The sequence below is a fragment of the Chiloscyllium plagiosum genome, unplaced genomic scaffold (genome assembly GCF_037043375.1).
Source record: "Chiloscyllium plagiosum isolate Xiang-an unplaced genomic scaffold, Cpla_swu_hap1 HiC_scaffold_42, whole genome shotgun sequence".
Lineage (NCBI taxonomy): Eukaryota > Metazoa > Chordata > Chondrichthyes > Orectolobiformes > Hemiscylliidae > Chiloscyllium > Chiloscyllium plagiosum.
In genome coordinates, this window is record NW_028270180.1 from 94,521,848 (window position 1) to 94,535,418 (window position 13,571).

Here is a 13,571-nt window from a genome sequence, read left to right on the forward strand (position 1 = left end):
TAGTTGAATTTAGGAGATCTGTGCCACTCATATTTTAACAGATTATGAGGTGAGGCGAGCTTTTCTGGGGCTTTGGTTTTAATTAACAGAAGGGTTTGACTCCACTTTGTAAATGTCCATCCGCGCTAACCCCATTGCCCTGCAGTTGGCCCATATACTTCCAGTCCTTTCCGATCCACATATTTATCCAAATGCTTTTGAAATGCTGTTAATGTGCCCCCTCAGCCACATCTACTGGCAGCTCATCCACGTACCAGCCCTCTGTGTAAAGAAGTGGCCCCTCAGGTTCCCTTTTACTCCTTCCCCTTTAACCTTAAACTGATCCCCTCTCGTCCTCAATTTTCTAAACCTTGTAAAAGACTGAGAACCTATCCATATCCCTCATGATCTTCTACAGCTCTATAAGGTTCCCCCCTCAGTCTCCTCCACTCTAAAGAAAAGGTCCTAGTTTGTCCAACCTCTCCCTATAACTCAGACCGTTGCGTCCTGCCAACGTCCTTGTAAATTTCTTCTGCACTTTTTCTAATTTCATAACATCCTCCCTATAACAAAGGTGACAAAACTGAACGCAATACTCCAAGTGCGGCCTTACCAAAGTCCTGTGTAACTGCAACATAAGGTCCCAACTTCTATACTCAATGTCTTGCCTGATGAAGGCCAGTGTCGCAAATGCCCTTTTCCTTGCCCTGTCGACCTGTGACTCCACTCTCAGGGAATCATGCACCTGAACGCCAAGGTCTCTCTGCACCCTACACCCCTTAAGGCTCTCCCATGCACCATGGAACTCCTATCTTGATTTGAGAATCCAAAATGCAAGACCTCACACTTCTATATTTACTTCCATTTGCCATTTCTCGGCCCACTTGCCCACTTGATTAAGGGCCTGTTACAATTTCTGATACTCTTTCTCACTAATCACAATACCACTTATTTTAGTGTCATCTGCGAACTTACTAATCATGCCTTGTACAGTCTCAACCAAATCATAGATAACAAACAGCTATGTACCCAGCCTCCGGTCTGACAAGCATCCTTCCACTAAATCCTCTGCTTCCTACCAACAAGCCAACAGTGTATCTAATTGGCCAAATCCCCCAACATTCTACGTGATGGAACCTTCCAGATCAGCCTGCCATGTGGAACCTTATCAAAGGTCTGACTGAAATCCGTAGAGACTACGTTTACCGCTCTGCCCTCATCAAACTTCTTGGTCACTTCACCAAAGGACTCGAAGAAAGTTGGGAAGCATGATCTCCTACTCACAAGTCTATGCTGAATGCTCCGAATCAAACCCTGTGTAAGTAATGGGTGCATTCAATGGTGTGCTGTCCTTCATTGTAAGATGCTTCGAGTACATAAGTAAAGCCATCTTCCTGCTGTTGCAGAGCTTTGCTGAGAGAGCATTTGCGGCACTCTGTACAGATTTGATCACCTTTGTAAGGAATTATCTCCTTTCCACAGACACCGATGATGGTAACATGAGAATAAAGTGAAGAAGCTGAGTGTTTAATCTGTAGAGCTGTGAGAGACGAAGAAATGGTGATACTGAATCACGAGGAGTGGCAGCGATCATTTATTTCCAAAAGAGACATTGACAGGGAGAGAAATTCCATACTTTAACCAGGATTGATTGGTTTGATTTATTGCCAAGTGTACCTCAGTACAGGGAAACACTTTATGTATGAGCAGTGGAGGCAGATCATAGTCAGCATGGCCAGACAGATCATCGGGTGGAAATAGATTTGGACAGAGTAAGGCATACAGGTTACACTGCACAGGACGTGCACTAGACAAGATCAACATGAACAAGATCAGCATTATTTGAACTTAGAGAGTCCATTCATCAGTCTAATGTGATTTTCCTAATAGTTTATATGCCTTTACTAACCCTCCCACGTTATTGTGCAGTCGGCGTGTGAACCCATACTGAACGTCAGGTTGCTCAGTATCCACAACAGCAGCCACAATACCTTCCATCTGAAACAGGTTGCCATTCCCACCCACTTCCGCCCTACATAGAGAACACCAGGCTGGCTTCTCGGAGATGAAAAATGCCTTATTGAGACTTCACACAAGACATATGGTTTCTCTGCTCACCGCAAGAGAACCATGTTAAAGTCCTATAAGCAATGGAGCCAAGAGGGACAAAGTGGAGTAGTCTGTCTGTGCAGCCTCTCTCCACTTGTTCATCATGTTAGAGCATCAATTTGGAGACAGTGAGGACTGCCGATGCTGGAGATCAGAGTAGAGAGGTGGATTGCTGGAAAAACACAGCAGGTCAGGCGGCGTCCGAGAACCAGGAGAATCGACGTTTCGGGCATAAGATATTCATCAGGAATCAGCATAAATTACCTCATTCTGCCCCCGTGTAAGTGCATTATGGTGGGAATGGCCTCGTACTGTCCCTGTGTAAGTGGCTCAAGAGACTGACTAGCTACTTCCTCGTCCGATTGGACAGGGCCAAGTGCCTGACTGGGTTCCTGTTTGACAGCTCGATGTGCTGACAAGTGTGACAATGCTGCAGCTTTAAGAGGTTATTTTGTCCTTGTTTAATTTAAGAGAGAGATTCAACGATTGTTACCAAGCTGGCTAGTTAAGACCACTCGAGTAAACAGCGAGGGACGCCTTGGGTTTGTTATAATGCAGCCTGAATGGGTGTGGCCAGCTATCGCAGGTTAGGATCACTGGGTTTTGGTTTCTTGGCAACATCAGAAACTATTGGGGTCTCCACAGAGTTGGAAGCTTCAGTGGATGTCTCCTGGTTGCTACTCTCTCTGAATTTTCTCTTGCTGCTGTTTTTAATTCCTGGATTGGAGAGATGTTTGTGACATTCTGTGTCTGAATATTTCTTTTTGCCAAGGGCTGTGTTTATGGGAGTTTCCAATATTGTAATAGTTCATTAGTAATAGCTCCTAGATCTATTATTCTGTTAAGCTGTCCTATATAATTACGTTATTCTAAATTCCTCTTTCTTTGGTTTTGTTTCATCTTTCGTGTTTAAGTAAATAGTGTTTGGCTTACCACCGAGTAGTTTGACCAGTCACATTGCATCTGAAACAGAAACTTTCCCTTCCCTTCCTGAGTAATAGGCTGGAGGCACTGAATGGGCTATCCCTGTTCTTCTCCAATAGTGTCAATGGGCTGAATGGCTTCCTCATATTCCTGTGAAACCGGCGTTAGGTGCTGAATGAACTCTTGTTCTACTGTGGCAATGTGCTGTTACATGAATGCTACTCACTTTATCAGCACAAGTCTCAATGGAGTCTGGGTCTTGCGGCAAATGGACACAGACCAGTTCAGGAGCTGAGGGGGGACAAAATGTTCCAAACATTGTGGAATCTTCAGCGACCATCCCCACTTCTGATCTTATGGTGGGGAGGGTGGGTCGGGGAGACATTGATGAAGCAGCTGAAGATGTTTGTGAAGAGGAAGCTACCCTAAGGAGCTCCCACAGAGGTGACCCAGAACTGAGATGATGAAAACCTTCCTTTGTGCCATGTTTGACACCAAACACTGGACAGTTTACTTTGATTCCCATTAAGTCCAGCTCCTTGGTGTAAACAGAAGTCAACCACTGCCTTGACATCAGGGCCAGTCATTTTTATCTGAACCCTTGTGTCAACCTATTTTGTTCATATCAATAAGACATGATATAGGAGCAGCAAGTGTTTTCTTCAAACAGGTGGGATTGAATGTCAGGATTTCTCTTCTCACGAGTGTTGGGGAGCAAGATGACTGAAAGTATTTGAAGAGGAGGTAGATAGATGTTGACCTGTCAGAGAGATGAGGTTGATGAATAAATGGGTATGAAAAAGGATTTGAGACCAAGAGCAGATCAGTCATGATCTTAGTGAAGGGCAAGGCAGGCTTGGGGAGTGAACGACCTTCCCCTGATTCTGATGTTCTCCCATTCTGTTATTTGAAAGTTAGTGGGTGTTATTTTCATGAAAGTTCTTTTCTTGAATGTTTCAGTCAGGGGGACCAGAGGTTTTTGTGAGCCATTGCTTGGTGAGGTATGTGGGCTGTATTCACAGTGAATCTGGGTCTACAAAATGACCAACAAATGAAGCACAAGTTGCAGAGAGGGGGAGCTCTGCAAAGAGAGATGAGGGGCCTCTTTCATATCCAGCCTGGATTTTCCAATTACATTTCCCAAATCACCTCAAACCGTGTGGGACAGTCTTGGAGGGCTGAATGGTCTCCTTTGTTTATGTGCACCAGGTTATAGGAATAAGTAGCCTCCAACTGCTCCTGTCTAGCATGTTTGAGCGGCTGAATTGAACACAGGAACATGGGACGAAGGAGCAGGAATGGGTCATTAGACACTTTGAGCCTTCTCCCCCAGGCATTAAGATTGTGGCTGATCAAGTTGTGGTCTCAGCCCCACTTTCCTATCTGTGTCCCATTATGCATGACTCACTTCTCTGTCAAATATTTACCTAACGCAGCTTTCAATCAATATGAGCATAAGGCACAATAAACTTCCAGTGAAGAGAATTCCGACTTGAAAGGTCCTTTCAGAATTTTTTGTCATCCCTCTTATAGCATCAGAGAGTCATGCAGAACGGAAACAGACCCGTTAGTCCAATCTGTTCACTCCGATCAGATATCAAATCAGATCCAGTCCCATTTGCCAGCATTTGGCCAATATTCCTCCTCTCAGATACTTTTAAATGAGCGACTGTAACCGCCTTCACTACTTCCTCTGACAGCACTTTCTATGCACACACCACTCTCTGTGTGAAACATTTATCTTCAGGTCCATTCTAAATCATTCGCCCTCCTGCCTTCAGCCTAAGCCCTCTTGTTCTGGACTCCCCTATCCTGGGGAGCAGAACGTGGCTGTTCAGAATATCCATGCCCCTGCTGGTTTTATAAAACTCTATATTGTCACCCCTCAACCTCTGACACTCCAGGGGGAAACACTTCAACCTAATCACCCTCTCCCTAAAGCTAAAACCTCCAGTCCTGGAACATCTGTGTAAATCTTTTCTGCAGAAACCCGAGTTGTATGCAGTATTGTTAAAGTGGCCTCACCAACATCCTGTACAGATACAACATACCACCACAACTCCTGTACTCAATGCTCTGACTGATTAAGGCAAATGTGCCAAATGTGTTCTGCACCACACTGTCGACCTGCGACTCCACTTTCAAGGAACAAAATACCTGCATTGCTCGGTCCCTTTATTTCACAGCATGCTTCAGGACCTTATCATTAAGTGTATAATTTCTGCCCTGATTTGCCTTCACACAATACAAAACCTCGTATTTATCTAAATTAAACTTCATCTGTCACTCCCATCTAATTGTGGTCTCGTTGTACTCTGAGATAATCTACTACACCACCTTTCTGGTGTCATCTATGAACTTACTAACTCTGGCCCCAATATTCACATCCATATCCTTTATATAATTAATGAAATGCAGTGAACTCAGTACTGATTCTTGCAGCACACTGCTGCTCACAAGCCTCCAGTCTGAACACTACCACTTTTCCTTCAGGCCAAATGTGACTAGCTTCCTCTGTATCCCACGTGACTAAAACTTACTAATCTGTCTACCAATCAGAATGAAATACTAGCTATGAAGAGAGGCTGAGTAGATTAGGTTTATTTTCCCTAGAAAAAAGGAGATTGAGGGGGTCCTGGTTGAGGTTTGCAAAATCACGAAGTGTATAGACAGGGTGGTTAGAGACAAGCTTTTTCCCAGGGTGAAGGATTCAATAACGAGAGGTCGTGCTTTCAAAGTGAGAGGTGGAAGGTTTAAGGGGGATACACGCGGTAAGTACTTCACGTAGAAGGTGGTGGGCGTTTGGAACGCTTTTCCAGCAGATGTGGTGGAGGCAGGCACGGTAGATTAATTTAAGATGCCTCTGGACAGATGCATGAGTAGGTGGGGAGCAGAGGGATACAGATACTTAGGAATTGACCGACAGATTTAGACAGTACATTTGGATCGGCTCAGGCTTGGAGGGCGAAGGGCCTGTTCCTGGGCTGTACATTTTCTTTGGTCTTTGTTCTTTAAATGAACACCTTGCTGAGGTCCATACAGACAATGTCTACCAAACTGCCTTCATCAATCTTCTTTGTCACCTCTTCAAAAAACTCAACCAAATTAATGAGACATGATTTCCCATGCAGAAAGCTACGTTGTCTACTTCAATCAACCCTTGCCTTCCCAAATGTATGTAAATCGTGTCCCTCAGAATCCCCTCCAGCAACTTACCCACAACTGACATCAGGCTCACCGGTCTATAGTTCCACGGCTTTTTGGGTCACTGTTTCCTTTTCTCGTCCCACTCCTCCACTGCTCACAACAAATGTTAAATGTAACCAGGTTGGTGAGATGGCCGATGATATTGGTCTCAGATTGGGTCAGGGTCAGTTTTAGGAACAAGTCAGGCTAGTTTCTTTAATCTGCTAAAACAACACGTTTAGGATCCGGAGCAATGTTACTCAAAACTGTGATGGAAAGATGAATGGCAAACTGTTTGGGTATTGCAAATATACAATCAATATTTGCCTTTCTAAAAACACTGACACACACACACACACACACACACACACACACACACACACACACACACACACACACACACACACACACACACACACACACACACACACACACACACACACACACACAGACACACACACACACACACACACACACACAATCTCTGCAATTTTAACTTTAATGAACTTGGGTCCAAATATTATTGGAACTCATGACAAAGGAAAAATTGTGAGATTGTCCAAAATGTTATTCTGCTTCTGAAGATATTGTACTCATACAAGCTGCTAGCAATGGGATTTCATCCTGGGAGAGTTTGGATTTGGCTGAATTCCCTTTGCTTTCGGCATTGAGTAGATTCCAGTGAATTCTGGTTAGGGATCATCCAAAGGGTAGCACGGTGGTTACCGCTGCTGCCTCACAGCACCAGGGACTTGGGGTCGATTCCAGCCTTGGGTTACTGTCTGTGTGGAGTTTGCACATTCTCCCCTTGTCTGTGTGAGCTTCTAATGGGTGATCCAGTTTCCTACCACAAACTGTGTAGGTTCGGTATATTGGTCATGCTAAATTGTCCATAGTGTTCATGGATTTCTAGGTTATTTGCAATAGTCAGGGGTAAATATAGGGAAATGGGTTGGGAAGGTTGGTATGGACTTGTTGGGTCGAAGGGCATGTTTCTACACTGCACGGATTCCATAAAAATAAGAATGCAAACGATGACTGTAGAGGTTTTTTTTTAGCTCGCACACATTGCTGTGATGAGGAACAATGAAGGAGAGAGAGTGCAATAGGCCGTTCCTTTTCAGGCATTTACATTTTCTCCCTCTCTGAATTGAATCACACGGTAATGTCATCCTCTCCCAAACTGGACCATGTGAGGTCTCCTTGTACATTGTCCAAACTATGTCTCCATCACATTCTCTGTTCCATGTCGGTGCATCATTGCTGCTGTCATACACAGAGCCATACACTTCGCAGAAAATGGTCTCGGTCAATTTGAAATATGTTTATATGTCCCTGCGTCAGTAAAAAGATAAAAATGTTTAATTTATTCAGAATACCTGTGTTAAACTGAATGCATTTTTTAAACAAATACAGAAATTGGTAGAAAAGCTCGCCAGGTCTCTCAGTACCCAGATGCTGTAGGTGTACCAGCCTCCATCACTTCCTTTGGCAGCTCATTCCATACGCACACCACCCTCTGTGTGAAATGGTGCCCTCTACGCCTCCTCAAAACCTTTCCCGTCTCACTTTCCACCAATGGCCTCTAGTTGTGGACGCCCCTAACCTGGGGAAAAACCCCTGACTACTCACCTTATCCATGACCATTTTGATTTTATAAACCTTTTCTGCTGCGAAATGTGACCCCAATCAACACGAATGGCTGTACTTTCAGTCATCCTGGGCCTAAATTCTGAAATGCAATACTGACACCTCTTCCTTTTCCATCAGGTCACAATTCTAAATCCATTTTAATCAGTTTGTTCAGATGTATCCTGAGACACTTCTATGGCCTTTGTGCCTGGACCTTTGTGCCCGGAGATAGGGATACTAGCATCACTCAGCAATACCCATAAAGCTGTAACAGTATTATCCTGTGTGTTTGTTCATCAGACTGTCCTGACATGCTGGGACATACCTCTGCAACAGGCAGGACTTGAATCCAGGCCTTCTAGCCCAGAGCTAGGAATACTACCATACAAGTTCAGGAATTGGAATCAAATCCAGAGCTCTGGCTCAGAGACAGGGACACTACCCACCACACTACCATCCCCAGATTTTGGGTCATATTTTAGTGCACATTTTCAGCTTGGTGTGGATTTATTATAATCAAGTTACCATTACTGAATTAGAACAAAACTTTGTATTATTAAACAAATGCAAGATATTTGTCTCAACTGTAAGATATTGAGTGTACGTGCTGTGCCATCGAAATTAACTATAAATATCTTTAATTGCTATTATCTGTAGTCTGCAATATTAAGGAAAGAAATCCTGCAGCCATACTCTGCCCAATGAAGGGTCTCAAATAGATATTTATTACTGAACACCAGAGATGAAGGAAGACCTTAATTTCTGACCCCAAAACACCGATCACTCTTACCCAACTCTCATGTGCGACTCCCCATTTCCTAAAACCATGAAATAACACCAGACCGCTGATTACTGCCCAGCCTCTCCTCCCCACTGACTGTGTCTGCAATCTGTCCCTCCTCCCCCTAATCATACAAGGCAACCCAAGCTCAGGGTCTTTGTGGAAATCCAGGCCGGAGTGTGTTGGCATCCTGGAGACGGATGGGCGTTTTAAAATTGAAGGGGGAGGGGGAGGTGACAGTAATATCACTCACTGGGCTGAGGGGCGGCTGATGGAGTTTAATTTGGATTAATGCGAGGTATTGGGTTTGGTAAATCAAACAACAGCAGGACCTATACAATTAAAAGTAGAGCCTTTGACAGTGCTGTAGTACAGATACCTAGGCCGTCGGGTATAATTCTTTAAAATTTGCATCTCATAGATAGTGTGGTTAAGAAGGTGTTTAACACACATGTCTTCATAGGACAGACCTTTGAGTATCGGAATTGGGATGTCATGTTGTGGTTGTACAGGACATTGGTGAGATCTCTTCTGGAATACTGTGTCCAGTCTGGTCACCCTGCTCATTCCATAGGCACACCACCCTCTGGGTAAAAACGCTGCCCCTTAGGTCACTTTTAAATGCTTCCCCTCTCATCTTAAGCCTATGTCCTCTAGTTTTGCACTCCCCATACCCTTAGAAAATAACTTGACTATTCACTTTGATATTACTGACGTTGATATTATTAAACTGGAGAGGGTTCAGAAGAGATTAACCCTGATGTTGCTGGGAAAGGAGGGAGTGAGCGAATAGGAAAGGCTGGATCGGCTGGGACTTTTTGCACTGAAGAATATGAAATTAAGCAGTAACTTTACAGAGGTTTATAAAATAATGCGGGTTACAGAGAAGCTGAAGGGCTGATGTCTTTTCTCTAGAGCTGGGGATTCAAAACTGAGGGATTGTTAAGGTGCGAGGAAAAAAGATTTACGAAAGACATGAGAGATAATTATGTTACAGAAGCTGGCTTATGTTTGGAATGAACTTCCTGAGGAAGTGGTGAAAGCAGGGACAGTTGCAACGTTTAAAGGACATTTAGATTAGTACATGGATAAGACATCAGTTTGGATGGTGCTGTGAGCAGCTGCCCTCGCCCTCCCCATCTCTGAATGAATCCCTGCTGATTTTCATCCTCTGCCAATGCCTGTGCAGTGGCGTGTGGAGGCCAGCAGAGGGTGGCATTGCATCACTTTAAGCCCCACAGAGACTGCCAGACCTGCCCCACACAGAGACACACAGATGCACACAAGGGAATGGTGAGGACACCGCGTGAAGCTCATCTGGTAACTTAAATGTAACATAAAGAAATGCTTAATTCGCCTTGTAAACTGTTAAAATATGATGGACAGATCTGCCAAATTCCACTGTTGAAATAAAAACATCAATTTATTTTTTCACTCTGAAAGTGAACATTTTACATCAACTATGCACAAATCTGGGACCCTTTTTCTTTTAACTGCTTATTACCCAACTCCAGCTCGATAGCAATATACTGTGTCTGGGTCTGCCATCCTCTCATACCACAGGAGCTTGTACGCTCTCAGTTCAGAACAGCATTCCATCTCTCTTAAAGGTACAGTACCTACTTTCAACTTCATCACATTATACCCGGATGAATATCGAGAAGTGGAACCTATCCGGATTTCTTTTGCTCTGTGGTTTGTCAATATTTCATTTGCTCCGTCTGGTGTGTGTCAGGACTTTTGTTGCTCCATTGACAGCATGTCATTATTCTACTTTGTCCATCGGAATATATCAGTATTTCACTTGCTCACACTCGTGTATGTGGGGCAGGATTTCAGTTGTTTCATGGGGACTGTGACGCTATAACAATCTCAATGTTTGGAGATGGCACCAAACTTGGAAGAAGTCTGAAGTCTATGGAGGAGAGTGTGGAACTCTAACAGGACAATCACACGTTGATATAGTGTTCGGGATTATGGCAGATGGGGATCAGTGCAGAGCAGTGTGAGATCATACACTTTGGTAGGAAAGACAATGAACGGCAGTTTAAACCAGGCTGTGACATTATAAGGGGGCTGCAGGAACAGAGAGCGCTGCGTGTATATGAGCACAGATTGTTGAAGATGTCAGGACAAGTGGGGAGGGCAGGAACTATCACAGATTAGTTTCAGTATCTGAGCTGTTTACAGGGGGAGGTGTAGGATGGAGCCTCCGTGCTCCCTTCCTGGGACGTGGTGGTGACGATGTGATGTGAGCCCACCCTCCTGCCCACCGAGACCGGGGAATTCCATGTGTACCAGCTCGACACAAAAGGGAGATGGCATCAGGGCCACGGCTTCTAAGTTGTGCCGGGGGGAAACGGAGCTGCCAGTGGGTTTAAAGTGAGAATTGCCCTTCACTGAACATTGCTCCTTACTCGGTCGGTGGAACGTGGATGTTTCAGAATCTCCACACGAGGTGTACTGGTCCTCTCCGGCTCATACCAGGGTCCTCCACACATGGCGAAGGGAGCGGGTGAGGTAATGGATATCGGGCACCCCACCACCCGGATAGGCCCTTCCTGTCCTATTCCAGGCTGTTTCTCCTGAAATGGGAGAAGTGGGGGGAGGGAGTGAGGGTGGGAGTGGGTGTCCTGCTGTTAGTGTTAGTGTAGGTGGGGAGGGAGTCATGGTGAAGTGTCCGGAGGGAGTCAGTCCACAGTGTTGTATCCATGCAGTGTTATTAGTGTGGGGGTGAAGTGGAGGGAGGGGGAGAGAGAGGGAGAGAGAGAGACAGAGAGACAGAAAGACAGAGACAGAGAGAGAAGGTGCAGCATGCGGCAGTGAGAGTGGTGGACCATGAGCCTTGTTCGGGGGTCGGTGCTGTAACAGATTTACAGTGACTGTGAGGGAGCAAAGAGAATACGGTGACCCTTATCCTGACAGAGCTGGGAAGGTTAAAGATGCTTGTCCTGTATTGCTGGACATTTCTTCATACTGCAGATACTGCACTGAGCTGGGTGGTGAGCTCAGACCATGCTCGGTGGGTCTGGTGGTGTCGCTGCCTCTGGGAAGAGAATGGTCCCCCTCTGTACTAGCCCATCCACCAGGACCTCCGTGCCCCTGTCGACAAACCGTGGTGTAATTGTTGACAAACTGTGGTGTAATCTGCCATGCTCAGGGTAAACTGTGCAGGGTAGCTCCAAACAGAGAAAGCTCAATCGTTGCCCATTGGGCTTTTAAAGATGACATCAGTGTCAGGGATCACGGAATATCCAGGGGCATCTGGTGCTGGTGTTTACCTCCAGCCATGAAGGACTCCATTTACAAAGTTGTAGAACAAATGCTCATCCAAAACTCCCCATCATCTGACCTCACACCAATATCACTTTTACCCATCTTTCCTAGGAAGACAGGCTCCTGTTACAGGATGTTATCGAAGTGTCTACTTTTCAGCATTCTGAAACCTGGGAACACAACCTTCCATAACACTGTCTCTCAGTCTCCCCCTCTCTGTCTATTTCCCAAACCCCTCCCATGTGGTGAGATTTAAAGTGATTCGCCCGCCATCTCTCTCTGGCAGTGATGTTCACACCCAGAACACCCCCTTGTCAGGGCAACAATGGAGAGATGGAGCTGTAAATGGATAGGAGCTGCACATCCTGTCACTTCCAGCCCGGGCTGCAAGTTTCCCCACGCTGGACAGGGATCTAACACAGTGTTACTGAGCAATGCACTGGGGTGGTGTACACAGTCCTACATGCTGGGAGGGTAACTGCTCCTGGGTTATAGATCAATGCACTGGGATGGTGTACACAGTCCTACATGCTGGGAGGGTAACTGCTCCTGGGTTATAGATCAATGCACTGGGATGGTGTACACAGTCCTACATGCTGGGAGGGTAACTGCTCCTGGGTTATAGATCAATGCACTGGGATGGTGTACACAGTCCTACATGCTGGGAGGGTAACTGCTCCTGGGTTGCAGATCACTGCACTGGGGTGGTGTACACTGTCCTACATGCTGGGAGGGTAACTGCTCCTGGTTTACAGATCAATGCACTGGGATGGTGTACACAGTCCTACATGCTGGGAGGGTAACTGCTCCTGGGTTGCAGATCACTGCACTGGGGTGGTGTACACTGTCCTACATGCTGGGAGGGTAACTGCTCCTGGTTTACAGATCAATGCACTGGGATGGTGTACACAGTCCTACATGCTGGGAGGGTAACTGCTCCTGGGTTTCAGATCAATGCACTGGGTGATGTACACAGTCTTACATGCTGGGAGTGTAAGTGCTCCTGGGTTGCAGATCAATGCACTCGAGTGGTGTACACAGTCCTACATGCTGCGAGGGTAACTGCTCCTGGGTTACAGATCAATGCATTGGGGTAAGGTACACAGTCATACATGCTGCAAGGGTAACTGGTCCTGGTTTACAGATCAATGCACTGGGGTTGAGTACAACATCCTACATGCTGGGAGGGTAACTGCTTCTGGGTCACAGATCAATGAACTGGGATGGTGTACACAGTCCTACTCACTTGGAGGGTAACTGCTCCTGGGATGCAGATTAATTCACGGGTGATCACTGCACAGATCGCTGTGCTGGTCAGTCATTCTGGTTGAGGTTTATAGATAATGCAATGATGTGGTCTGTGCAGCTCCCCATGCTGGATGGATATTTGTTTCAGGTTCACACATGAGTGCCCTATTGTGGTCAGCACAGCTCCCAGTGCTGGACAGATATCTAGTCCGGGTTTATAGATCAATGCACTGCTGTAGTCTGCAGTACTCCACTCTGGACAGATCGCTGGATTGCATTGACCAGTGTAATGGATGAATCTGGACAGATTGCTGGGTTGTACTGAGCAGTACACTGGCCTGGTCGACACAGTGTTCCACGATGAACAGCTATCTCCTCTGGGTCGATAGTTTCTGGACTGGTTCTGTGCGTTGGATTGAGAATGTGGTATATCTAA